At 32.9% G+C, this 27,377-nt stretch overlaps 9 non-coding genes across 9 annotated transcripts; all 9 read left to right on the top strand.

Moving 5' to 3' along the window:
- The first annotated feature begins 1,577 nt into the window (after positions 1-1,577).
- Positions 1,578-1,651, top strand: TRNAI-AAU (transfer RNA isoleucine (anticodon AAU)). Its single transcript has one exon. It is a non-coding gene; the product is annotated as a tRNA-Ile (tRNA).
- A 1,587-nt stretch (positions 1,652-3,238) lies between these two features.
- Positions 3,239-3,312, top strand: TRNAI-AAU (transfer RNA isoleucine (anticodon AAU)). The gene has a single exon. It is a non-coding gene; the product is annotated as a tRNA-Ile (tRNA).
- Positions 3,313-4,899: 1,587 nt separating this feature from the next.
- On the top strand, positions 4,900-4,973 carry TRNAI-AAU (transfer RNA isoleucine (anticodon AAU)). Its single transcript has one exon. It is a non-coding gene; the product is annotated as a tRNA-Ile (tRNA).
- A 1,589-nt stretch (positions 4,974-6,562) lies between these two features.
- On the top strand, positions 6,563-6,636 carry TRNAI-AAU (transfer RNA isoleucine (anticodon AAU)). Its single transcript has one exon. It is a non-coding gene; the product is annotated as a tRNA-Ile (tRNA).
- A 1,587-nt stretch (positions 6,637-8,223) lies between these two features.
- On the top strand, positions 8,224-8,297 carry TRNAT-AGU (transfer RNA threonine (anticodon AGU)). The gene has a single exon. It is a non-coding gene; the product is annotated as a tRNA-Thr (tRNA).
- Positions 8,298-10,919: 2,622 nt separating this feature from the next.
- Positions 10,920-10,993, top strand: TRNAI-AAU (transfer RNA isoleucine (anticodon AAU)). The gene has a single exon. It is a non-coding gene; the product is annotated as a tRNA-Ile (tRNA).
- A 3,241-nt stretch (positions 10,994-14,234) lies between these two features.
- Positions 14,235-14,308, top strand: TRNAI-AAU (transfer RNA isoleucine (anticodon AAU)). The gene has a single exon. It is a non-coding gene; the product is annotated as a tRNA-Ile (tRNA).
- Positions 14,309-15,895: 1,587 nt separating this feature from the next.
- TRNAI-AAU (transfer RNA isoleucine (anticodon AAU)) lies at positions 15,896-15,969 on the top strand. Its single transcript has one exon. It is a non-coding gene; the product is annotated as a tRNA-Ile (tRNA).
- Positions 15,970-19,033: 3,064 nt separating this feature from the next.
- TRNAI-AAU (transfer RNA isoleucine (anticodon AAU)) lies at positions 19,034-19,107 on the top strand. Its single transcript has one exon. It is a non-coding gene; the product is annotated as a tRNA-Ile (tRNA).
- Positions 19,108-27,377: the final 8,270 nt, after the last annotated feature.

Here is a 27,377-nt window from a genome sequence, read left to right as displayed (position 1 = left end):
TCTTGATGGACAAGAATGGAATAAGCTCATCGGTGGAGTGCATGAATACTTGAAAACATCATAGACACATATATCACAAAATCTCTTCAAATACATATCAGAAGCCAATGGGAGTGTCATCCTTTGGCTGATGAAGATTTTTCTCTACATGGCTCAGTGACTTTTGTCTCAAATCAAGCAATATGGCATAACTAAGATATGCAATGGCAAATTAATCAGTTATTATATTGCTGCTCAAACATAGAGGGCACTAGGTGTTACTAGAAGAAGAAGATATGTGCTCCCCTCTCATTAGTGCACACTGAAGTAAAAAAAATGGAGAATTTCTAAAGACCAGAGCACAAGTAATGGATCTCTGCATTCTTATTGCATCTTTTCTTATTTCCAAATATTTGACATACTTCTGATTTGATAAGTTTAAAAATGAGTTTAAACAAAGGACACCACTGAAGATGATGGAATTTAAATGAATTTTAAATGAAGATTTGCAATACTCATACATTGAATGAAAATGGAGCTTTGAACAAAAGGAAAATAAACAATGTTAGCTCCCACGAGATATGAACTCAGATTACTAGATTCAAAGTCCAGGGTGCTAACAATTACACCATGGAACCCTCACCTGAGCAATGGCATCTACTGAAGTGCGCTCATCTTTAAATGCAAAGAAAAGAAATTCAATACTTTATATATATTATTTCAAGTTTCTAATAAGCTCAGGGATGCAATAGGTATTATGTAGTATATTTGTCCAAACCCAATGATAATATATAAAAAGTAACCTATTTTTTAAAGGAGAAGATAGATACTAGAAACCTAAATGCCTAGGACCAATTTCAGTTGGAGCATCACCCCTTATGTTATCCTAGCATTGAATTGACAGTTTTTCTGTATTTCCATATTTGCATATCAGCCACTTACAATTGTTTCAAGCTTTATAACAGAGGACTGCCTTTTTTATAGACCAAGGATGAAAGTCTCTTGTGAGTTAAGTCTGATAATGACATCACCATTTGTAAATTAAGCTATAGTATGATTACAGAGTGTAGACTGAACAAATAGTGCTTTCCTATGGATTGAAGTTTGTATTTTCTTAAGCTTTGCATTCCAAAATGGGCTAGCATTCTTTATTTCCAATGGGCACATTAAGCTACTTCCCCAATATATATTTTTTTGTGTTAAAAGTTATTCATACACAACTTGGTAAAACATACTAAATTTAATACATAATGGATTACATCCTGGGATTATCTTTTTCAACAATCTGTAAATTTACAATTAAAAATTGTGTATTAGATTTTTTAGATTGATTTTGCTTAGATTTGCATATACTCCTTGTCTAAATTGTCTATTTTTATACTATTAGTAGATGCCTTAATCTTTGCTATTATCCTATCTAATATTTATTTTTATTTTGTAATGTGGAAAGAAACTGGAGCATTTTTATGATACCCATGCTTCAAGTGACTCTATGGCTTAAGCTTTTTTTTTGAAAAATGAAATGCTATAAAAACAAAATATGATCTGTGCTTTGAGGTACATTTGCCAGTTTTGTGTTTGCTTGCAGTAATATCTGTGGCCGGTTAGCTCAGTTGGTTAGAGCGTGGTGCTAATAACGCCAAGGTCGTGGGTTCGATCCCCGTATGGGCCATTTGCTTTTCTTGATGGACAAGAATGGAATAAGCTCATCGGTGGAGTGCATGAATACTTGAAAACATCATAGACACATATATCACAAAATCTCTTCAAATACATATCAGAAGCCAATGGGAGTGTCATCCTTTGGCTGATGAAGATTTTTCTCTACATGGCTCAGTGACTTTTGTCTCAAATCAAGCAATATGGCATAACTAAGATATGCAATGGCAAATTAATCAGTTATTATATTGCTGCTCAAACATAGAGGGCACTAGGTGTTACTAGAAGAAGAAGAAGATATGTGCTCCCCTCTCATTAGTGCACACTGAAGTAAAAAAAATGGAGAATTTCTAAAGACCAGAGCACAAGTAATGGATCTCTGCATTCTTATTGCATCTTTTCTTATTTCCAAATATTTGACATACTTCTGATTTGATAAGTTTAAAAATGAGTTTAAACAAAGGACACCACTGAAGATGATGGAATTTAAATGAATTTTAAATGAAGATTTGCAATACTCATACATTGAATGAAAATGGAGCTTTGAACAAAAGGAAAATAAACAATGTTAGCTCCCACGAGATATGAACTCAGATTACTAGATTCAAAGTCCAGGGTGCTAACAATTACACCATGGAACCCTCACCTGAGCAATGGCATCTACTGAAGTGCGCTCATCTTTAAATGCAAAGAAAAGAAATTCAATACTTTATATATATTATTTCAAGTTTCTAATAAGCTCAGGGATGCAATAGGTATTATGTAGTATATTTGTCCAAACCCAATGATAATATATAAAAAGTAACCTATTTTTTAAAGGAGAAGATAGATACTAGAAACCTAAATGCCTAGGACCAATTTCAGTTGGAGCATCACCCCTTATGTTATCCTAGCATTGAATTGACAGTTTTTCTGTATTTCCATATTTGCATATCAGCCACTTACAATTGTTTCAAGCTTTATAACAGAGGACTGCCTTTTTTATAGACCAAGGATGAAAGTCTCTTGTGAGTTAAGTCTGATAATGACATCACAATTTGTAAATTAAGCTATAGTATGATTACAGAGTGTAGACTGAACAAAAAGTGCTTTCCTATGGATTGAAGTTTGTATTTTCTTAAGCTTTGCATTCCAAAATGGGCTAGCATTCTTTATTTCCAATGGGCACATTAAGCTACTTCCCCAATATATATTTTTTTGTGTTAAAAGTTATTCATACACAACTTGGTAAAACATACTAAATTTAATACATAATGGATTACATCCTGGGATTATCTTTTTCAACAATCTGTAAATTTACAATTAAAAATTGTGTATTAGATTTTTTAGATTGATTTTGCTTAGATTTGCATATACTCCTTGTCTAAATTGTCTATTTTTATACTATTAGTAGATGCCTTAATCTTTGCTATTATCCTATCTAATATTTATTTTTATTTTGTAATGTGGAAAGAAACTGGAGCATTTTTATGATACCCATGCTTCAAGTGACTCTATGGCTTAAGCTTTTTTTTGAAAAATGAAATGCTATAAAAACAAAATATGATCTGTGCTTTGAGGTACATTTGCCAGTTTTGTGTTTGCTTGCAGTAATATCTGTGGCCGGTTAGCTCAGTTGGTTAGAGCGTGGTGCTAATAACGCCAAGGTCATGGGTTCGATCCCCGTATGGGCCATTTGCTTTTCTTGATGGACAAGAATGGAATAAGCTCATCGGTGGAGTGCATGAATACTTGAAAACATCATAGACACATATATCACAAAATCTCTTCAAATACATATCAGAAGCCAATGGGAGTGTCATCCTTTGGCTGATGAAGATTTTTCTCTACATGGCTCAGTGACTTTTGTCTCAAATCAAGCAATATGGCATAACTAAGATATGCAATGGCAAATTAATCAGTTATTATATTGCTGCTCAAACATAGAGGGCACTAGGTGTTACTAGAAGAAGAAGAAGATATGTGCTCCCCTCTCATTAGTGCTCACTGAAGTAAAAAAAATTGAGAATTTCTAAAGACCAGAGCACAAGTAATGGATCTCTGCATTCTTATTGCATCTTTTCTTATTTCCAAATATTTGACATACTTCTGATTTGATAAGTTTAAAAATGAGTTTAAACAAAGGACACCACTGAAGATGATGGAATTTATATGAATTTTAAATGAAGATTTGCAATACTCATACATTGAATGAAAATGGAGCTTTGAACAAAAGGAAAATAAACAATGTTAGCTCCCACGAGATATGAACTCAGATTACTAGATTCAAAGTCCAGGGTGCTAACAATTACACCATGGAACCCTCACCTGAGCAATGGCATCTACTGAAGTGCGCTCATCTTTAAATGCAAAGAAAAGAAATTCAATACTTTATATATATTATTTCAAGTTTCTAATAAGCTCAGGGATGCAATAGGTATTATGTAGAATATTTGTCCAAACCCAATGATAATATATAAAAAGTAACCTATTTTTTAAAGGAGAAGATAGATACTAGAAACCTAAATGCCTAGGACCAATTTCAGTTGGAGCATCACCCCTTATGTTATCCTAGCATTGAATTGACAGTTTTTCTGTATTTCCATATTTGCATATCAGCCACTTACAATTGTTTCAAGCTTTATAACAGAGGACTGCCTTTTTTATAGACCAAGGATGAAAGTCTCTTGTGAGTTAAGTCTGATAATGACATCACAATTTGTAAATTAAGCTATAGTATGATTACAGAGTGAAGACTGAATAAAAAGTGCTTTCCTATGGATTGAAGTTTGTATTTTCTTAAGCTTTGCATTCCAAAATGGGCTAGCATTCTTTATTTCCAATGGGCACATTAAGCTACTTCCCCAATATATATTTTTTTGTGTTAAAAGTTATTCATACACAACTTGGTAAAACATACTAAATTTAATACATAATGGATTACATCCTGGGATTATCTTTTTCAACAATCTTTAAATTTACAATTAAAAATTGTGTATTAGATTTTTTAGATTGATTTTGCTTAGATTTGCATATACTCCTAGTCTAAATTGTCTATTTTTATACTATTAGTAGATGCCTTAATCTTAGTTATTAACCTATCTAATGTTTATTTTTATTTTGTAATGTGGAAAGAAACTGGAGCATTTTTATGATACCCATGCTTCAAGTGACTCTTTGGCTTAAGCTTTTTTTTGAAAAATGAAATGCTATAAAAACAAAATATGATCTGTGCTTTGAGGTACATTTGCCAGTTTTGTGTTAGCTTGCAGTAATATCTGTGGCCGGAGAGCTCAGTTGGTTAAAGCGTGGTGCTAATAACGCCAAGGTCACGGGTTCGATCCCCGTATGGGCCATTTGCTTTTCTTGATGGACAAGAATGGAATAAGCTCATCGGTGGAGTTCATGAACACTTGAAAATATCATAGACACATATATCACAAAATCTCTTCAAATACATATCAGAAGCCAGTGGGAGTGTCATCCTTTGGCTGATGAAGATTTTTCTCTACATGGCTCAGTGACTTTTGTCTCAAATCAAGCAATATGGCATAACTAAGATATGCAAGGGCAAATTAATTAGTTATTATATTGCTGCTCAAACATAGAGGGCACTAGGTGTTACTAGAAGAAGAAGAAGATATGTGCTCCCCTCTCATTAGTGCACACTGAAGTAAAAAAAAATTGAGAATTTCTAAAGACCAGAGCACAAGTAATGGATCTCTGCATTCTTATTGCATCTTTTCTTATTTCCAAATATTTGACATACTTCTGATTTGATAAGTTTAAAAATGAGTTTAAACAAAGGACACCACTAAAGATGATGGAATTTATATGAATTTTAAATGAAGATTTGCAATACTCATACATTGAATGAAAATGGAGCTTTGAACAAAAGGAAAATAAACAATGTTAGCTCCCACGAGATATGAACTCAGATTACTAGATTCAAAGTCCAGGGTGCTAACAATTACACCATGGAACCCTCACCTGAGCAATGGCATCTACTGAAGTGCGCTCATCTTTTAAATGCAAAGAAAAGAATTTCAATACTTTATATATATTATTTCAAGTTTCTAATAAGCTCAGGGATGCAATAGGTATTATGTAGAATATTTGTCCAAACCCAATGATAATATATAAAAAGTAACCTATTTTTTAAAGGAGAAGATAGATACTAGAAACCTAAATGCCTAGGACCAATTTCAGTTGGAGCATCACCCCTTATGTTATCCTAGCATTGAATTGACAGTTTTTCTGTATTTCCATATTTGCATATCAGCCACTTACAATTGTTTCAAGCTTTATAACAGAGGACTGCCTTTTTTATAGACAAAGGATGAAAGTCTCTTGTGAGTTAAGTCTGATAATGACATCATAATTTGTAAATTAAGCTATAGTATGATTACAGAGTGTAGACTGAATAAAAAGTGCTTTCCTATGGATTGAAGTTTGTATTTTCTTAAGCTTTGCATTCCAAAATGGGCTAGCATTCATTATTTCCAATGGGCACATTAAGCTACTTCCCTAATATATATTTTTTTGTGTTAAAAGTTATTCATACACAACTTGGTAAAACATACTAAATTTAATACATAATGGATTACATCCTGGGATTATCTTTTTCAACAATCTGTAAATTTACAATTAAAAATTGTGTATTAGATTTTTTAGATTGATTTTGCTTAGATTTGCATATACTCCTTGTCTAAATTGTCTATTTTTATACTATTAGTAGATGCCTTAATCTTTGTTATTATCCTATCTAATATTTATTTTTATTTTGTAACGTGTAAAGAAACTGGAGCATTTTTATGATACCCATGCTTCAAGTGACTCTATGGCTTAAGCTTTTTTAAAAAAAATGAAATGCTATAAAAACAAAATATGATCTGTGCTTTGAGGTACATTTGCCAGTTTTGTGTTTGCTTGCAGTAATATCTGTGGCCGGTTAGCTCAGTTGGTTAGAGCGTGGTGCTAATAACGCAAAGGTCACGGGTTCGATCCCTGTATGAGCCATTTGCTTTTCTTGATGGACAAGAATGGAATAAGCTCATCGGTGGAGTGCATGAATACTTGAAAACATCATAGACACATATATCACAAAATCTCTTCAAATACATATCAGAAGCCAATGGGAGTGTTATCCTTTGGCTGATGAAGATTTTTCTCTACATGGCTCAGTGACTTTTGTCTCAAATCAAGCAATATGGCATAACTAAGATATGCAATGGCAAATTAATCAGTTATTATATTGCTGCTCAAACATAGAGGGCACTAGGTGTAACTAGAAGAAGAAGAAGATATGTGCTCCCCTCTCATTAGTGCACACTGAAGTAAAAAAATGGAGAATTTCTGAAGACCAGAGCACAAGTAATGGATTTCTGCATTCTTATTGCATCTTTTCTTATTTCTAAATATTTGACATACTTCTGATTTGATAAGTTTAAAAATGAGTTTAAACAAAGGACACCACTGAAGATGATGGAATTTATATGAATTTTAAATGAAGATTTGCAATACTCATACATTGAATGAAAATGGAGCTTTGAACAAAAGGAAAATAAACAATGTTAGCTCCCACGAGATATGAACTCAGATTACTAGATTCAAAGTCCAGGGTGCTAACAATTACACCATGGAACCCTCACCTGAGCAATGGCATCTACTGAAGTGCGCTCATCTTTTAAATGCAAAGAAAAGAATTTCAATACTTTATATATATTATTTCAAGTTTCTAATAAGCTCAGGGATGCAATAGGTATTATGTAGAATATTTGTCCAAACCCAATGATAATATATAAAAAGTAACCTATTTTTTAAAGGAGAAGATAGATACTAGAAACCTAAATGCCTAGGACCAATTTCAGTTGGAGCATCACCCCTTATGTTATCCTAGCATTGAATTGACAGTTTTTCTGTATTTCCATATTTGCATATCAGCCACTTACAATTGTTTCAAGCTTTATAACAGAGGACTGCCTTTTTTATAGACCAAGGATGAAAGTCTCTTGTGAGTTAAGTCTGATAATGACATCATAATTTGTAAATTAAGCTATAGTATGATTACAGAGTGTAGACTGAATAAAAAGTGCTTTCCTATGGATTGAAGTTTGTATTTTCTTAAACTTTACATTCCAAAATGGGCTAGCATTCTTTATTTCCAATGGGCACATTAAGCTACTTCCCCAATATATATTTTTTTGTGTTAAAAGTTATTCATACACAACTTGGTAAAACATACTAAATTTAATACATAATGGATTACATCCTGGGATTATCTTTTTCAACAATCTGTAAATTTACAATAAAAAATTGTGTATTAGATTTTTTAGATTGATTTTGCTTAGATTTGCATATACTCCTTGTCTAAATTGTCTATTTTTATACTATTACTAGATGCCTTAATCTTTGATATTATCCTATCTAATATTTATTTTTATTTTGTAATGTGGAAAGAAACTGGAGCATTTTTATGATACCCATGCTTCAAGTGACTCTATGGCTTAAGCTTTTTTTTTAAAAATGAAATGCTATAAAAACAAAATATGATCTGTGCTTTGAGGTACATTTGCCAGTTTTGTGTTTGCTTGAAGTAATATCTGTGGCCGGTTAGCTCAGTTGGTTAGAGCGTGGTGCTAGTAACGCCAAGGTCACGGGTTCGATCCACGTATGGGCCATTTGCTTTTCTTGATGGACAAGAATGGAATAAGCTCATCGGTGGAGTGCATGAATACTTGAAAACATCATAGACACATATATCACAAAATCTCTTCAAATACATATCAGAAGCCAATGGGAGTGTCATCCTTTGGCTGATGAAGATTTTTCTCTACATGGCTCAGTGACTTTTGTCTCAAATCAAGCAATATGGCATAACTAAGATATGCAATGGCAAATTAATCAGTTATTATATTGCTGCTCAAACATAGAGGGCACTAGGTGTTACTAGAAGAAGAAGAAGAAGATATGTGCTCCCCTCTCATTAGTGCACACTGAAGTAAAAAAATGGAGAATTTCTAAAGACCAGAGCACAAGTAATGGATCTCTGCATTCTTATTGCATCTTTTCTTATTTCCAAATATTTGACATACTTCTGATTTGATAAGTTTAAAAATGAGTTTAAACAAAGGACACCACTGAAGATGATGGAATTTAAATGAATTTTAAATGAAGATTTGCAATACTCATACATTGAATGAAAATGGAGCTTTGAACAAAAGGAAAATAAACAATGTTAGCTCCCACGAGATATGAACTCAGATTACTAGATTCAAAGTCCAGGGTGCTAACAATTACACCATGGAACCCTCACCTGAGCAATGGCATCTACTGAAGTGCGCTCATCTTTAAATGCAAAGAAAAGAAATTCAATACTTTATATATATTATTTCAAGTTTCTAATAAGCTCAGGGATGCAATAGGTATTATGTAGTATATTTGTCCAAACCCAATGATAATATATAAAAAGTAACCTATTTTTTAAAGGAGAAGATAGATACTAGAAACCTAAATGCCTAGGACCAATTTCAGTAGGAGCATCACCCCTTATGTTATCCTAGCATTGAATTGACAGTTTTTCTGTATTTCCATATTTGCATATCAGCCACTTACAATTGTTTCAAGCTTTATAACAGAGGACTTCCTTTTTTATAGACCAAGGATGAAAGTCTCTTGTGAGTTAAGTCTGATAATGACATCACAATTTGTAAATTAAGCTATAGTATGATTACAGAGTGTAGACTGAACAAAAAGTGCTTTCCTATGGATTGAAGTTTGTATTTTCTTAAGCTTTGCATTCCAAAATGGGCTAGCATTCTTTATTTCCAATGGGCACATTAAGCTACTTCCCCAATATATATTTTTTTGTGTTAAAAGTTATTCATACACAACTTGGTAAAACATACTAAATTTAATACATAATGGATTACATCCTGGGATTATCTTTTTCAACAATCTGTAAATTTACAATTAAAAATTGTGTATTAGATTTTTTAGATTGATTTTGCTTAGATTTGCATATACTCCTTGTCTAAATTGTCTATTTTTATACTATTAGTAGATGCCTTAATCTTTGTTATTATCCTTGAGATTAGGCCTGTATATCTCAGAGAGTTCTTTGTGGCTGTTCCCCACCTGGAAAACCTTTACTCATGGGGAATCCCAGCAGCACCAAGTGGATTATCAGCTATTAGCTATATCCCAGCATTAATTTGTGCCGATTCAAGGATTAAGCACTTGGCAGCGAGTAATCTCCATTGTCTGTAGTCATAACAAAGAGCAGCATTTCTTTGGCCTGTCTGGCTGTGTTCACTTCCCTTGGGAGCATCACCATTTTCTCAGAAAAGCAGTGTTCAGGACCTCTGGCTTCCTCCACTGAGTGTTGTAATGAGGTGCAATTTTCTTAAGTTCCAATTGTCTAAAAGTCAAAATTCTGGGTTGATGCGTGTTCACATGCATAAACAGATATATTAACCTGGAAAAGCCTTTTCCAGGTTAATATATCTGTTTATGCATGTGAACAACACTCAGTGGAGGAAGCCAGAGGTCCTGAACACTGCTTTTCTGAGAAAATGGTGATGCTCCCAAGGGAAGTGAACACAGCCAGACAGGCCAAAGAAATGCTGCTCTTTGTTATGACTACAGACAATGGAGATTACTCGCTGCCAAGTGCTTAATCCTTGAATCGGCACAAATTAATGCTGGGATATAGCTAATAGCTGATAATCCACTTGGTGCTGCTGGGATTCCCCATGAGTAAAGGTTTTCCAGGTGGGGAACAGCCACAAAGAACTCTCTGAGATATACAGGCCTAATCTCAAGAACCTATCCGGTACTTATATTTTATACACATATATCACTCCATTTATTCTTAAATACTACACCATATGGCGCCTGTTCTTTTCCCCTGCCTTCACAGAATTGCATGACTGAACATACCCAAGTCATTTATTGAAGAACGGTGCAGCCACCAAAGAAGCTTGGGAGGTGTCCATCAACGGAGTATCTACGACTGACTAAACCAAAAACAGCAGAAATTTCTGACGACCCATTGCTTTAAAGTAACATTTGGACGTGTGACTAAGCGCACCGACCTAAACAAACTTTTGTTATTATCCTATCTAATATTTATTTTTATTTTGTAATGTGGAAAGAAACTGGAGCATTTTTATGATACCCATGCTTCAAGTGACTCTATGGCTTAAGCTTTTTTTTGAAAAATGAAATGCTATAAAAACAAAATATGATCTGTGCTTTGAGGTACATTTGCCAGTTTTGTGTTTGCTTGCAGTAATATCTGTGGCCGGTTAGCTCAGTTGGTTAGAGCGTGGTGCTAATAACGCCAAGGTCATGGGTTCGATCCCCGTATGGGCCATTTGCTTTTCTTGATGGACAAGAATGGAATAAGCTCATCGGTGGAGTGCATGAATACTTGAAAACATCATAGACACATATATCACAAAATCTCTTCAAATACATATCAGAAGAAGTGTCATCCTTTGGCTGATGAAGATTTTTCTCTACATGGCTCAGTGACTTTTGTCTCAAATCAAGCAATATGGCATAACTAAGATATGCAATGGCAAATTAATCAGTTATTATATTGCTGCTCAAACATAGAGGGCACTAGGTGTTACTAGAAGAAGAAGAAGATATGTGCTCCCCTCTCATTAGTGCTCACTGAAGTAAAAAAAATTGAGAATTTCTAAAGACCAGAGCACAAGTAATGGATCTCTGCATTCTTATTGCATCTTTTCTTATTTCCAAATATTTGACATACTTCTGATTTGATAAGTTTAAAAATGAGTTTAAACAAAGGACACCACTGAAGATGATGGAATTTATATGAATTTTAAATGAAGATTTGCAATACTCATACATTGAATGAAAATGGAGCTTTGAACAAAAGGAAAATCAACAATGTTAGCTCCCACGAGATATGAACTCAGATTACTAGATTCAAAGTCAAGGGTGCTAACAATTACACCATGGAACCCTCACCTGAGCAATGGCATCTACTGAAGTGCGCTCATCTTTTAAATGCAAAGAAAAGAAATTCAATACTTTATATATATTATTTCAAGTTTCTAATAAGCTCAGGGATGCAATAGGTATTATGTAGAATATTTGTCCAAACCCAATGATAATATATAAAAAGTAACCTATTTTTTAAAGGAGAAGATAGATACTAGAAACCTAAATGCCTAGGACCAATTTCAGTTGGAGCATCACCCCTTATGTTATCCTAGCATTGAATTGACAGTTTTTCTGTATTTCCATATTTGCATATCAGCCACTTACAATTGTTTCAAGCTTTATAACAGAGGACTGCCTTTTTTATAGACCAAGGATGAAAGTCTCTTGTGAGTTAAGTCTGATAATGACATCACAATTTGTAAATTAAGCTATAGTATGATTACAGAGTGAAGACTGAATAAAAAGTGCTTTCCTATGGATTGAAGTTTGTATTTTCTTAAGCTTTGCATTCCAAAATGGGCTAGCATTCTTTATTTCCAATGGGCACATTAAGCTACTTCCCCAATATATATTTTTTTGTGTTAAAAGTTATTCATACACAACTTGGTAAAACATACTAAATTTAATACATAATGGATTACATCCTGGGATTATCTTTTTCAACAATCTTTAAATTTACAATTAAAAATTGTGTATTAGATTTTTTAGATTGATTTTGCTTAGATTTGCATATACTCCTAGTCTAAATTGTCTATTTTTATACTATTAGTAGATGCCTTAATCTTAGTTATTATCCTATCTAATGTTTATTTTTATTTTGTAATGTGGAAAGAAACTGGAGCATTTTTATGATACCCATGCTTCAAGTGACTCTTTGGCTTAAGCTTTTTTTTGAAAAATGAAATGCTATAAAAACAAAATATGATCTGTGCTTTGAGGTACATTTGCCAGTTTTGTGTTAGCTTGCAGTAATATCTGTGGCCGGAGAGCTCAGTTGGTTAAAGCGTGGTGCTAATAACGCCAAGGTCACGGGTTCGATCCCCGTATGGGCAATTTGCTTTTCTTGATGGACAAGAATGGAATAAGCTCATTGGTGGAGTTCATGAACACTTGAAAATATCATAGACACATATATCACAAAATCTCTTCAAATACATATCAGAAGCCAGTGGGAGTGTCATCCTTTGGCTGATGAAGATTTTTCTCTACATGGCTCAGTGACTTTTGTCTCAAATCAAGCAATATGGCATAACTAAGATATGCAAGGGCAAATTAATTAGTTATTATATTGCTGCTCAAACATAGAGGGCACTAGGTGTTACTAGAAGAAGAAGAAGATATGTGCTCCCCTCTCATTAGTGCACACTGAAGTAAAAAAAAATTGAGAATTTCTAAAGACCAGAGCACAAGTAATGGATCTCTGCATTCTTATTGCATCTTTTCTTATTTCCAAATATTTGACATACTTCTGATTTGATAAGTTTAAAAATGAGTTTAAACAAAGGACACCACTGAAGATGATGGAATTTATATGAATTTTAAATGAAGATTTGCAATACTCATACATTGAATGAAAATGGAGCTTTGAACAAAAGGAAAATAAACAATGTTAGCTCCCATGAGATATGAACTCAGATTACTAGATTCAAAGTCCAGGGTGCTAACAATTACACCATGGAACCCTCACCTGAGCAATGGCATCTACTGAAGTGCGCTCATCTTTTAAATGCAAAGAAAAGAATTTCAATACTTTATATATATTATTTCAAGTTTCTAACAAGCTCAGGTATGCAATAGGTATTATGTAGAATATTTGTCCAAACCCAATGATAATATATAAAAAGTAACCTATTTTTTAAAGAACATAGATACTAGAAACCTAAATGCCTAGGACCAATTTCAGTTGGAGCATCACCCCTTATGTTATCCTAGCATTGAATTGACAGTTTTTCTGTATTTCCATATTTGCATATCAGCCACTTACAATTGTTTCAAGCTTTATAACAGAGGACTGCCTTTTTTATAGACAAAGGATGAAAGTCTCTTGTGAGTTAAGTCTGATAATGACATCATAATTTGTAAATTAAGCTATAGTATGATTACAGAGTGTAGACTGAATAAAAAGTGCTTTCCTATGGATTGAAGTTTGTATTTTCTTAAGCTTTGCATTCCAAAATGGGCTAGCATTCATTATTTCCAATGGGCACATTAAGCTACTTCCCTAATATATATTTTTTTGTGTTAAAAGTTATTCATACACAACTTGGTAAAACATACTAAATTTAACACATAATGGATTACATCCTGGGATTATCTTTTTCAACAATCTGTAAATTTACAATTAAAAATTGTGTATTAGATTTTTTAGATTGATTTTGCTTAGATTTGCATATACTCCTTGTCTAAATTGTCTATTTTTATACTATTAGTAGATGCCTTAATCTTTGTTATTATCCTATCTAATATTTATTTTTATTTTGTAACGTGGAAAGAAACTGGAGCATTTTTATGATACCCATGCTTCAAGTGACTCTATGGCTTAAGCTTTTTTAAAAAAAATGAAATGCTATAAAAACAAAATATGATCTGTGCTTTGAGGTACATTTGCCAGTTTTGTGTTTGCTTGCAGTAAAATCTGTGGCCGGTTAGCTCAGTTGGTTAGAGCGTGGTGCTAATAACGCAAAGGTCACGGGTTCGATCCCTGTATGGGCCATTTGCTTTTCTTGATGGACAAGAATGGAATAAGCTCATCGGTGGAGTGCATGAATACTTGAAATCATCATAGACACATATATCACAAAATCTCTTCAAATACATATCAGAAGCCAATGGGAGTGTCATCCTTTGGCTGATGAAGATTTTTCTCTACATGGCTCAGTGATTTTTATCTCAAATCAAGCAATATGGCATAACTAAGATATGCAATGGCAAATTAATCAGATATTATATTGCTGCTCAAACATAGAGGGCACTAGGTGTTACTAGAAGAAGAAGAAGATATGTGCTCCCCTCTCATTAGTGCACACTGAAGTAAAAAAATGGAGAATTTCTGAAGACCAGAGCACAAGTAATGGATCTCTGCATTCTTATTGCATCTTTTCTTATTTCTAAATATTTGACATACTTCTGATTTGATAAGTTTAAAAATGAGTTTAAACAAAGGACACCACTGAAGATGATGGAATTTATATGAATTTTAAATGAAGATTTGCAATACTCATACATTGAATGAAAATGGAGCTTTGAACAAAAGGAAAATAAACAATGTTAGCTCCCACGAGATATGAACTCAGATTACTAGATTCAAAGTCCAGGGTGCTAACAATTACACCATGGAACCCTCACCTGAGCAATGGCATCTACTGAAGTGCGCTCATCTTTTAAATGCAAAGAAAAGAATTTCAATACTTTATATATATTATTTCAAGTTTCTAATAAGCTCAGGGATGCAATAGGTATTATGTAGAATATTTGTCCAAACCCAATGATAATATATAAAAAGTAACCTATTTTTTAAAGGAGAAGATAGATACTAGAAACCTAAATGCCTATGACCAATTTCAGTTGGAGCATCACCCCTTATGTTATCCTAGCATTGAATTGACAGTTTTTCTGTATTTCCATATTTGCATATCAGCCACTTACAATTGTTTCAAGCTTTATAACAGAGGACTGCCTTTTTTATAGACCAAGGATGAAAGTCTCTTGTGAGTTAAGTCTGATAATGACATCATAATTTGTAAATTAAGCTATAGTATGATTACAGAGTGTAGACTGAATAAAAAGTGCTTTCCTATGGATTGAAGTTTGTATTTTCTTAAACTTTACATTCCAAAATGGGCTAGCATTCTTTATTTCCAATGGGCACATTAAGCTACTTCCCCAATATATATTTTTTTGTGTTAAAAGTTATTCATACACAACTTGGTAAAACATACTAAATTTAATACATAATGGATTACATCCTGGGATTATCTTTTTCAACAATCTGTAAATTTACAATTAAAAATTGTGTATTAGATTTTTTAGATTGCTTTTGCTTAGATTTGCATATACTCCTTGTCTAAATTGTCTATTTTTATACTATTAGTAGATGCCTTAATCTTTTTTATTATCCTATCTAATATTTATTTTTATTTTGTAATGTGGAAAGAAACTGGAGCATTTTTATGATACCCATGCTTCAGATCACTCTATGGCTTAAGCTTTTTTTTGAAAAATGAAATGCTATAAAAACAAAATATGATCTGTGCTTTGAGGTACATTTGCCAGTTTTGTGTTTGCTTGCAGTAACATCTGTGGCCGGTTAGCTCAGTTGGTTAGAGCGTGGTGCTAATAACGCCAAGGTCACGGGTTTGATCCCAGTATGGGCCATTTGCTTTTCTTGATGGACAAGAATGGAATAAGCTCATCGGTGGAGTGCATGAATACTTGAAAACATCATAGACACATATATCACAAAATCTCTTCAAATACATATCAGAAGCCAGTGGGAGTGTCATCCTTTGGCTGATGAAGATTTTTCTCTACATGGCTCAGTGACTTTTGTCTCAAATCAAGCAATATGGCATAACTAAGACATGCAAGGGCAAATTAATCAGTTATTATATTGCTGCTCAAACATAGAGGGCACTAGGTGTTACTAGAGGAAGAAGAAGAAGATATGTGCTCCCCTCTCATTAGTGCACACTGAAGTAAAAAAAAAATGGAGAATTTCTAAAGACCAGAGCACAAGTAATGGATCTCTGCATTCTTATTGCATCTTTTCTTATTTCCAAATATTTGACATACTTCTGATTTGATAAGTTTAAAAATGAGTTTAAACAAAGGACACCACTGAAGATGATGGAATTTATATGAATTTTAAATGAAGATTTGCAATACTCATACATTGAATGAAAATGGAGCTTTGAACAAAAGGAAAATAAACAATGTTAGCTCCCACGAGATATAAACTCAAATTACTAGATTCAAAGTCCAGGGTGCTAACAATTACACCATGGAACCCTCACCTGAGCAATGGCATCTACTGAAGTGCGCTCATCTTTTAAATGCAAAGAAAAGAAATTCAATACTTTATATATATTATTTCAAGTTTCTAATAAGCTCAGGGATGCAATAGGTATTATGTAGAATATTTGTCCAAACCCAATGATAATATATAAAAAGTAACCTATTTTTTAAAGGAGAAGATAGATACTAGAAACCTAAATGCCTAGGACCAATTTCAGTTGGAGCATCACCCCTTATGTTATCCTAGCATTGAATTGACAGTTTTTCAGTATTTCCATATTTGCATATCAGCCACTTACAATTGTTTCAAGCTTTATAACAGAGGACTGCCTTTTTTATAGACCAAGGATGAAAGTCTCTTGTGAGTTAAGTCTGATAATGACATCACAATTTGTAAATTAAGCTATAGTATGATTACAGAGTGTAGACTGAATAAAAAGTGCTTTCCTATGGATTGAAGTTTGTATTTTCTTAAGCTTTGCATTCCAAAATGGGCTAGCATTCTTTATTTCCAATAGGCACATTAAGCTACTTCCCCAATATTTATTTTTTTGTGTTAAAAGTTATTCATACACAACTTGGTAAAACATACTAAATTTAATACATAATGGATTACATCCTGGATTATCTTTTTCAACAATCTGTAAATTTACAATTAAAAATTGTGTATTAGATTTTTTAGATTGATTTTGCTTAGATTTGCATATACTCCTTGTCTAAATTGTCTATTTTTATACTATTAGTAGATGCCTTAATCTTTGTTATTATCCTATCTAATATTATTTTTTATTTTGTAATGTGGAAAGAAACTGGAGCATTTTTATGATACCCATGCTTCAAGTGACTCTATGGCTTAAGCTTTTTTTTGAAAAATGAAATGCTATAAAAACAAAATATGATCTGTGCTTGGAGGTACATTTGCCAGTTTTGTGTTTGCTTGCAGTGATATCTGTGGCCGGTTAGCTCAGTTGGTTAGAGCGATTTTTCTCTACGTGGCTCAGTGACTTTTGTCTCAAATCAAGCAATATGGCATAACTAAGATATGCAAGGGCAAATTAATTAGTTATTATATTGCTGCTCAAACATAGAGGGCACTAGGTGTTACTAGAAGAAGAAGAAGATATGTGCTCCCCTCTCATTAGTGCACACTGAAGTAAAAGAAAATGGAGAATTTCTAAAGAGCAGAGCACAAGTAATGGATCTCTGCATTCTTATTGCATCTTTTCTTATTTCCAAATATTTGACATACTTCTGATTTGATAAGTTTAAAAATGAGTTTAAACAAAGGACACCACTGAAGATGATGGAATTTATATGAATTTTAAATGAAGATTTGCAATACTCATTCATTGAATGAAAATGGAGCTTTGAACAAAAGGAAAATAAACAATGTTAGCTCCCACGAGATATGAACTCAGATGACTAGATTCAAAGTCAAGGGTGCTAACAATTACACCATGGAACCCTCACCTGAGCAATGGCATCTACTGAAGTGCGCTTATCTTTTAAATGCAAAGAAAAGAAATTCAATACTTTATATATATTATTTCAAGTTTCTAATAAGCTCAGGGATGCAATAGTTATTATGTAGAATATTTGTCCAAACCCAATGATAATATATAAAAAGTAACCTATTTTTTAAAGGAGAAGATAGATACTAGAAACCTAAATGCCTAGGACCAATTTCAGTTGGAGCATCACCCCTTATGTTATCCTAGCATTGAATTGACAGTTTTTCTGCATTTCCATATTTGCATATCAGCCACTTACAATTGTTTCAAGCTTTATAACAGAGGACTGCCTTTTTTATAGACCAAGGATGAAAGTCTCTTGTGAGTTAAGTCTGATAATGACATCACAATTTGTAAATTAAGCTATAGTATGATTACAGAGTGTAGACTGAATAAAAAGTGCTTTCCTATGGATTGAAGTTTGTATTTTCTTAAGCTTTGCATTCCAAAATGGGCTAGCATTCTTTATTTCCAATGGGCACATTAAGCTACTTCCCCAATATATATTTTTTTGTGTTAAAAGTTATTCATACACAACTTGGTAAAACATACTAAATTTAATACATAATGGATTACATCCTGGGATTATCTTTTTCAACAATCTGTAAATTTACAATTAAAAATTGTGTATTAGATTTTTTAGATTGCTTTTGCTTAGATTTGCATATACTCCTTGTCTAAATTGTCTATTTTTATACTATTAGTAGATGCCTTAATCTTTGTTATTATCCTATCTAATATTTATTTTTATTTTGTAATGTGGAAAGAAACTGGAGCATTTTTATGATACCCATGCTTCAAGTGACTCTATGGCTTAAGCTTTTTTTTGAAAAATGAAATGCTATAAAAACAAAATATGATCTGTGCTTTGAGGTACATTTGCCAGTTTTGTGTTTGCTTGCAGTAACATCTGTGGCCGGTTAGCTCAGTTGGTTAGAGCGTGGTGCTAATAACGCCAAGGTCACGGGTTTGATCCCAGTATGGGCCGTTTGCTTTTCTTGATGGACAAGAATGGAATAAGCTCATCGGTGGAGTGCATGAATACTTGAAAACATCATAGACACATATATCACAAAATCTCTTCAAATACATATCAGAAGCCAGTGGGAGTGTCATCCTTTGGCTGATGAAGATTTTTCTCTACATGGCTCAGTGACTTTTGTCTCAAATCAAGCAATATGGCATAACTAAGACATGCAAGGGCAAATTAATCAGTTATTATATTGCTGCTCAAACATAGAGGGCACTAGGTGTTACTAGAGGAAGAAGAAGAAGATATGTGCTCCCCTCTCATTAGTGCACACTGAAGTAAAAAAAAAATGGAGAATTTCTAAAGACCAGAGCACAAGTAATGGATCTCTGCATTCTTATTGCATCTTTTCTTATTTCCAAATATTTGACATACTTCTGATTTGATAAGTTTAAAAATGAGTTTAAACAAAGGACACCACTGAAGATGATGGAATTTATATGAATTTTAAATGAAGATTTGCAATACTCATACATTGAATGAAAATGGAGCTTTGAACAAAAGGAAAATAAACAATGTTAGCTCCCACGAGATATAAACTCAAATTACTAGATTCAAAGTCCAGGGTGCTAACAATTACACCATGGAACCCTCACCTGAGCAATGGCATCTACTGAAGTGCGCTCATCTTTTAAATGCAAAGAAAAGAAATTCAATACTTTATATATATTATTTCAAGTTTCTAATAAGCTCAGGGATGCAATAGGTATTATGTAGAATATTTGTCCAAACCCAATGATAATATATAAAAAGTAACCTATTTTTTAAAGGAGAAGATAGATACTAGAAACCTAAATGCCTAGGACCAATTTCAGTTGGAGCATCACCCCTTATGTTATCCTAGCATTGAATTGACAGTTTTTCAGTATTTCCATATTTGCATATCAGCCACTTACAATTGTTTCAAGCTTTATAACAGAGGACTGCCTTTTTTATAGACCAAGGATGAAAGTCTCTTGTGAGTTAAGTCTGATAATGACATCACAATTTGTAAATTAAGCTATAGTATGATTACAGAGTGTAGACTGAATAAAAAGTGCTTTCCTATGGATTGAAGTTTGTATTTTCTTAAGCTTTGCATTCCAAAATGGGCTAGCATTCTTTATTTCCAATAGGCACATTAAGCTATTTCCCCAATATTTATTTTTTTGTGTTAAAAGTTATTCATACACAACTTGGTAAAACATACTAAATTTAATACATAATGGATTACATCCTGGATTATCTTTTTCAACAATCTGTAAATTTACAATTAAAAATTGTGTATTAGATTTTTTAGATTGATTTTGCTTAGATTTGCATATACTCCTTGTCTAAATTGTCTATTTTTATACTATTAGTAGATGCCTTAATCTTTGTTATTATCCTATCTAATATTATTTTTTATTTTGTAATGTGGAAAGAAACTGGAGCATTTTTATGATACCCATGCTTCAAGTGACTCTATGGCTTAAGCTTTTTTTTGAAAAATGAAATGCTATAAAAACAAAATATGATCTGTGCTTGGAGGTACATTTGCCAGTTTTGTGTTTGCTTGCAGTGATATCTGTGGCCGGTTAGCTCAGTTGGTTAGAGCGATTTTTCTCTACGTGGCTCAGTGACTTTTGTCTCAAATCAAGCAATATGGCATAACTAAGATATGCAAGGGCAAATTAATTAGTTATTATATTGCTGCTCAAACATAGAGGGCACTAGGTGTTACTAGAAGAAGAAGAAGATATGTGCTCCCCTCTCATTAGTGCACACTGAAGTAAAAGAAAATGGAGAATTTCTAAAGAGCAGAGCACAAGTAATGGATCTCTGCATTCTTATTGCATCTTTTCTTATTTCCAAATATTTGACATACTTCTGATTTGATAAGTTTAAAAATGAGTTTAAACAAAGGACACCACTGAAGATGATGGAATTTATATGAATTTTAAATGAAGATTTGCAATACTCATTCATTGAATGAAAATGGAGCTTTGAACAAAAGGAAAATAAACAATGTTAGCTCCCACGAGATATGAACTCAGATGACTAGATTCAAAGTCAAGGGTGCTAACAATTACACCATGGAACCCTCACCTGAGCAATGGCATCTACTGAAGTGCGCTTATCTTTTAAATGCAAAGAAAAGAAATTCAATACTTTATATATATTATTTCAAGTTTCTAATAAGCTCAGGGATGCAATAGTTATTATGTAGAATATTTGTCCAAACCCAATGATAATATATAAAAAGTAACCTATTTTTTAAAGGAGAAGATAGATACTAGAAACCTAAATGCCTAGGACCAATTTCAGTTGGAGCATCACCCCTTATGTTATCCTAGCATTGAATTGACAGTTTTTCTGCATTTCCATATTTGCATATCAGCCACTTACAATTGTTTCAAGCTTTATAACAGAGGACTGCCTTTTTTATAGACCAAGGATGAAAGTCTCTTGTGAGTTAAGTCTGATAATGACATCACAATTTGTAAATTAAGCTATAGTATGATTACAGAGTGTAGACTGAATAAAAAGTGCTTTCCTATGGATTGAAGTTTGTATTTTCTTAAGCTTTGCATTCCAAAATGGGCTAGCATTCTTTATTTCCAATGGGCACATTAAGCTACTTCCCCAATATATATTTTTTTGTGTTAAAAGTTATTCATACACAACTTGGTAAAACATACTAAATTTAATACATAATGGATTACATCCTGGGATTATCTTTTTCAACAATCTGTAAATTTACAATTAAAAATTGTGTATTAGATTTTTTAGATTGCTTTTGCTTAGATTTGCATATACTCCTTGTCTAAATTGTCTATTTTTATACTATTAGTAGATGCCTTAATCTTTGTTATTATCCTATCTAATATTTATTTTTATTTTGTAATGTGGAAAGAAACTGGAGCATTTTTATGATACCCATGCTTCAAGTGACTCTATGGCTTAAGCTTTTTTTTGAAAAATGAAATGCTATAAAAACAAAATATGATCTGTGCTTTGAGGTACATTTGCCAGTTTTGTGTTTGCTTGCAGTAACATCTGTGACCGGTTAGCTCAGTTGGTTAGAGCGTGGTGCTAATAACGCAAAGGTCAGGGGTTTGATCCCCGTATGGGCCATTTGCTTTTCTTGATGGACAAGAATGGAATAAGATCATCGGCGGAGTGCATGAATACTTGAAAACATCATAGACACATATATCACAAAATCTCTTCAAATACATATCAGAAGCCAGTGGGAGTGTCATCCTTTGGCTGATGAAGATTTTTCTCTACATGGCTCAGTGACTTTTGTCTCAAATCAAGCAATATGGCATAACTAAGATATGCAAGGGCAAATTAATCAGTTATTATATTGCTGCTCAAACATAGAGGGCACTAGGTGTTACTAGAAGAAGAAGAAGATATGTGCTCCCCTCTCATTAGTGCACACTGAAGTAAAAAAAATGGAGAATTTCTAAAGACCAGAGCACAAGTAATGGATCTCTGCATTCTTATTGCATCTTTTCTTATTTCCAAATATTTGACATACTTCTGATTTGATAAGTTTAAAAATGAGTTTAAACAAAGGACACCACTGAAGATGATGGAATTTATATGAATTTTAAATGAAGATTTGCAATACTCATACATTGAATGAAAATGGAGCTTTGAACAAAAGGAAAATAAACAATGTTAGCTCCCACGAGATATGAACTCAGATTACTAGATTCAAAGTCCAGGGTGCTAACAATTACACCATGGAACCCTCACCTGAGCAATGGCATCTACTGAAGTGCGCTCATCTTTTAAATGCAAAGAAAAGAAATTCAATACTTTATATATATTATTTCAAGTTTCTAATAAGCTCAGGGATGCAATAGGTATTATGTAGAATATTTGTCCAAACCCAATGATAATATATAAAAAGTAACCTATTTTTTAAAGGAGAAGATAGATACTAGAAACCTAAATGCCTAGGACCAATTTCAGTTGGAGCATCACCCCTTATGTTATCCTAGCATTGAATTGACAGTTTTTCTGTATTTCCATATTTGCATATCAGCCACTTACAATTGTTTCAAGCTTTATAACAGAGGACTGCCTTTTTTATAGACCAAGGATGAAAGTCTCTTGTGAGTTAAGTCTGATAATGACATCACAATTTGTAAATTAAGCTATAGTATGATTACAGAGTGTAGACTGAATAAAAAGTGCTTTCCTATGGATTGAAGTTTGTATTTTCTTAAGCTTTGCATTCCAAAATGGGCTAGCATTCTTTATTTCCAATAGGCACATTAAGCTACTTCCCCAATATTTATTTTTTTGTGTTAAAAGTTATTCATACACAACTTGGTAAAACATACTAAATTTAATACATAATGGATTACATCCTGGATTATCTTTTTCAACAATCTGTAAATTTACAATTAAAAATTGTGTATTAGATTTTTTAGATTGATTTTGCTTAGATTTGCATATACTCCTTGTCTAAATTGTCTATTTTTATACTATTAGTAGATGCCTTAATCTTTGTTATTATCCTATCTAATATTATTTTTTATTTTGTAATGTGGAAAGAAACTGGAGCATTTTTATGATACCCATGCTTCAAGTGACTCTATGGCTTAAGCTTTTTTTTGAAAAATGAAATGCTATAAAAACAAAATATGATCTGTGCTTTGAGGTACATTTGCCAGTTTTGTGTTTGCTTGCAGTGATATCTGTGGCCGGTTAGCTCAGTTGGTTAGAGCGATTTTTCTCTACGTGGCTCAGTGACTTTTGTCTCAAATCAAGCAATATGGCCTAAGTAAGATATGCAAGGGCAAATTAAACAGTTATATTGCTGCTCAAACATAGAGGGCACTAGGTGTTACTAGAAGAAGAAGAAGATATGTGCTCCCCTCTCATTAGTGCACACTGAAGTAAAAGAAAATGGAGAATTTCTAAAGAGCAGAGCACAAGTAATGGATCTCTGCATTCTTATTGCATCTTTTCTTATTTCCAAATATTTGACATACTTCTGATTTGATAAGTTTAAAAATGAGTTTAAACAAAGGACACCACTGAAGATGATGGAATTTATATGAATTTTAAATGAAGATTTGCAATACTCATACATTGAATGAAAATGGAGCTTTGAACAATAGGAAAATAAACAATGTTAGCTCCCAAGAGATATGAATTCAGATTACTAGATTCAAAGTCAAGGGTGCTAACAATTACACCATGGAACCCTCACCTGAGCAATGGCATCTACTGAAGTGCGCTTATCTTTTAAATGCAAAGAAAAGAAATTCAATACTTTATATATATTATTTCAAGTTTCTAATAAGCTCAGGGATGCAATAGTTATTATGTAGAATATTTGTCCAAACCCAATGATAATATATAAAAAGTAACCTATTTTTTAAAGGAGAAGATAGATACTAGAAACCTAAATGCCTAGGACCAATTTCAGTTGGAGCATCACCCCTTATGTTATCCTAGCATTGAATTGACAGTTTTTCTGCATTTCCATATTTGCATATCAGCCACTTACAATTGTTTCAAGCTTTATAACAGAGGACTGCCTTTTTTATAGACCAAGGATGAAAGTCTCTTGTGAGTTAAGTCTGATAATGACATCACAATTTGTAAATTAAGCTATAGTATGATTACAGAGTGTAGACTGAATAAAAAGTGCTTTCCTATGGATTGAAGTTTGTATTTTCTTAAGCTTTGCATTCCAAAATGGGCTAGCATTCTTTATTTCCAATGGGCACATTAAGCTACTTCCCCAATATATATTTTTTTGTGTTAAAAGTTATTCATACACAACTTGGTAAAACATACTAAATTTAATACATAATGGATTACATCCTGGGATTATCTTTTTCAACAATCTGTAAATTTACAATTAAAAATTGTGTATTAGATTTTTTAGATTGCTTTTGCTTAGATTTGCATATACTCCTTGTCTAAATTGTATATTTTTATACTATTACTAGATGCCTTAATCTTTGTTATTATCCTATCTAATATTTATTTTTATTTTGTAATGTGGAAAGAAACTGGAGCATTTTTATGATACCCATGCTTCAAGTGACTCTATGGCTTAAGCTTTTTTTTTGAAAAATGAAATGCTATAAAAACAAAATATGATCTGTGCTTTGAGGTACATTTGCCAGTTTTGTGTTTGCTTGCAGTAACATCTGTGACCGGTTAGCTCAGTTGGTTAGAGCGTGGTGCTAATAACGCAAAGGTCAGGGGTTTGATCCCCGTATGGGCCATTTGCTTTTCTTGATGGACAAGAATGGAATAAGATCATCAGCGGAGTGCATGAATACTTGAAAACATCATAGACACATATATCACAAAATCTCTTCAAATACATATCAGAAGCCAGTGGGAGTGTCATCCTTTGGCTGATGAAGATTTTTCTCTACATGGCTCAGTGACTTTTGTCTCAAATCAAGCAATATGGCATAACTAAGATATGCAAGGGCAAATTAATCAGTTATTATATTGCTGCTCAAACATAGAGGGCACTAGGTGTTACTAGAAGAAGAAGAAGATATGTGCTCCCCTCTCATTAGTGCACACTGAAGTAAAAAAAATGGAGAATTTCTAAAGACCAGAGCACAAGTAATGGATCTCTGCATTCTTATTGCATCTTTTCTTATTTCCAAATATTTGACATACTTCTGATTTGATAAGTTTAAAAATGAGTTTAAACAAAGGACACCACTGAAGATGATGGAATTTATATGAATTTTAAATGAAGATTTGCAATACTCATACATTGAATGAAAATGGAGCTTTGAACAAAAGGAAAATAAACAATGTTAGCTCCCACGAGATATGAACTCAGATTACTAGATTCAAAGTCCAGGGTGCTAACAATTACACCATGGAACCCTCACCTGAGCAATGGCATCTACTGAAGTGCGCTCATCTTTTAAATGCAAAGAAAAGAAATTCAATACTTTATATATATTATTTCAAGTTTCTAATAAGCTCAGGGATGCAATAGGTATTATGTAGAATATTTGTCCAAACCCAATGATAATATATAAAAAGTAACCTATTTTTTAAAGGAGAAGATAGATACTAGAAACCTAAATGCCTAGGACCAATTTCAGTTGGAGCATCACCCCTTATGTTATCCTAGCATTGAATTGACAGTTTTTCTGTATTTCCATATTTGCATATCAGCCACTTACAATTGTTTCAAGCTTTATAACAGAGGACTGCCTTTTTTATAGACCAAGGATGAAAGTCTCTTGTGAGTTAAGTCTGATAATGACATTACAATTTGTAAATTAAGCTATAGTATGATTACAGAGTGTAGACTGAATAAAAAGTGCTTTCCTATGGATTGAAGTTTGTATTTTCTTAAGCTTTGCATTCCAAAATGGGCTAGCATTCTTTATTTCCAATAGGCACATTAAGCTACTTCCCCAATATTTATTTTTTTGTGTTAAAAGTTATTCATACACAACTTGGTAAAACATACTAAATTTAATACATAATGGATTACATCCTGGATTATCTTTTTCAACAATCTGTAAATTTACAATTAAAAATTGTGTATTAGATTTTTTAGATTGATTTTGCTTAGATTTGCATATACTCCTTGTCTAAATTGTCTATTTTTATACTATTAGTAGATGCCTTAATCTTTGTTATTATCCTATCTAATATTATTTTTTATTTTGTAATGTGGAAAGAAACTGGAGCATTTTTATGATACCCATGCTTCAAGTGATTCTATGGCTTAAGCTTTTTTTTGAAAAATGAAATGCTATAAAAACAAAATATGATCTGTGCTTTGAGGTACATTTGCCAGTTTTGTGTTTGCTTGCAGTGATATCTGTGGCCGGTTAGCTCAGTTGGTTAGAGCGATTTTTCTCTACGTGGCTCAGTGACTTTTGTCTCAAATCAAGCAATATGGCATAAGTAAGATATGCAAGGGCAAATTAAACAGTTATATTGCTGCTCAAACATAGAGGGCACTAGGTGTTACTAGAAGAAGAAGAAGATATGTGCTCCCCTCTCATTAGTGCACACTGAAGTAAAAGAAAATGGAGAATTTCTAAAGAGCAGAGCACAAGTAATGGATCTCTGCATTCTTATTGCATCTTTTCTTATTTCCAAATATTTGACATACTTCTGATTTGATAAGTTTAAAAATGAGTTTAAACAAAGGACACCACTGAAGATGATGGAATTTATATGAATTTTAAATGAAGATTTGCAATACTCATACATTGAATGAAAATGGAGCTTTG

The sequence above is a fragment of the Pseudophryne corroboree genome, chromosome 11, assembly GCF_028390025.1.
Source record: "Pseudophryne corroboree isolate aPseCor3 chromosome 11, aPseCor3.hap2, whole genome shotgun sequence".
In the NCBI taxonomy this organism is placed as follows: Eukaryota; Metazoa; Chordata; class Amphibia; order Anura; family Myobatrachidae; genus Pseudophryne; species Pseudophryne corroboree.
This window is presented reverse-complemented; position numbering and strand designations above follow the sequence as displayed.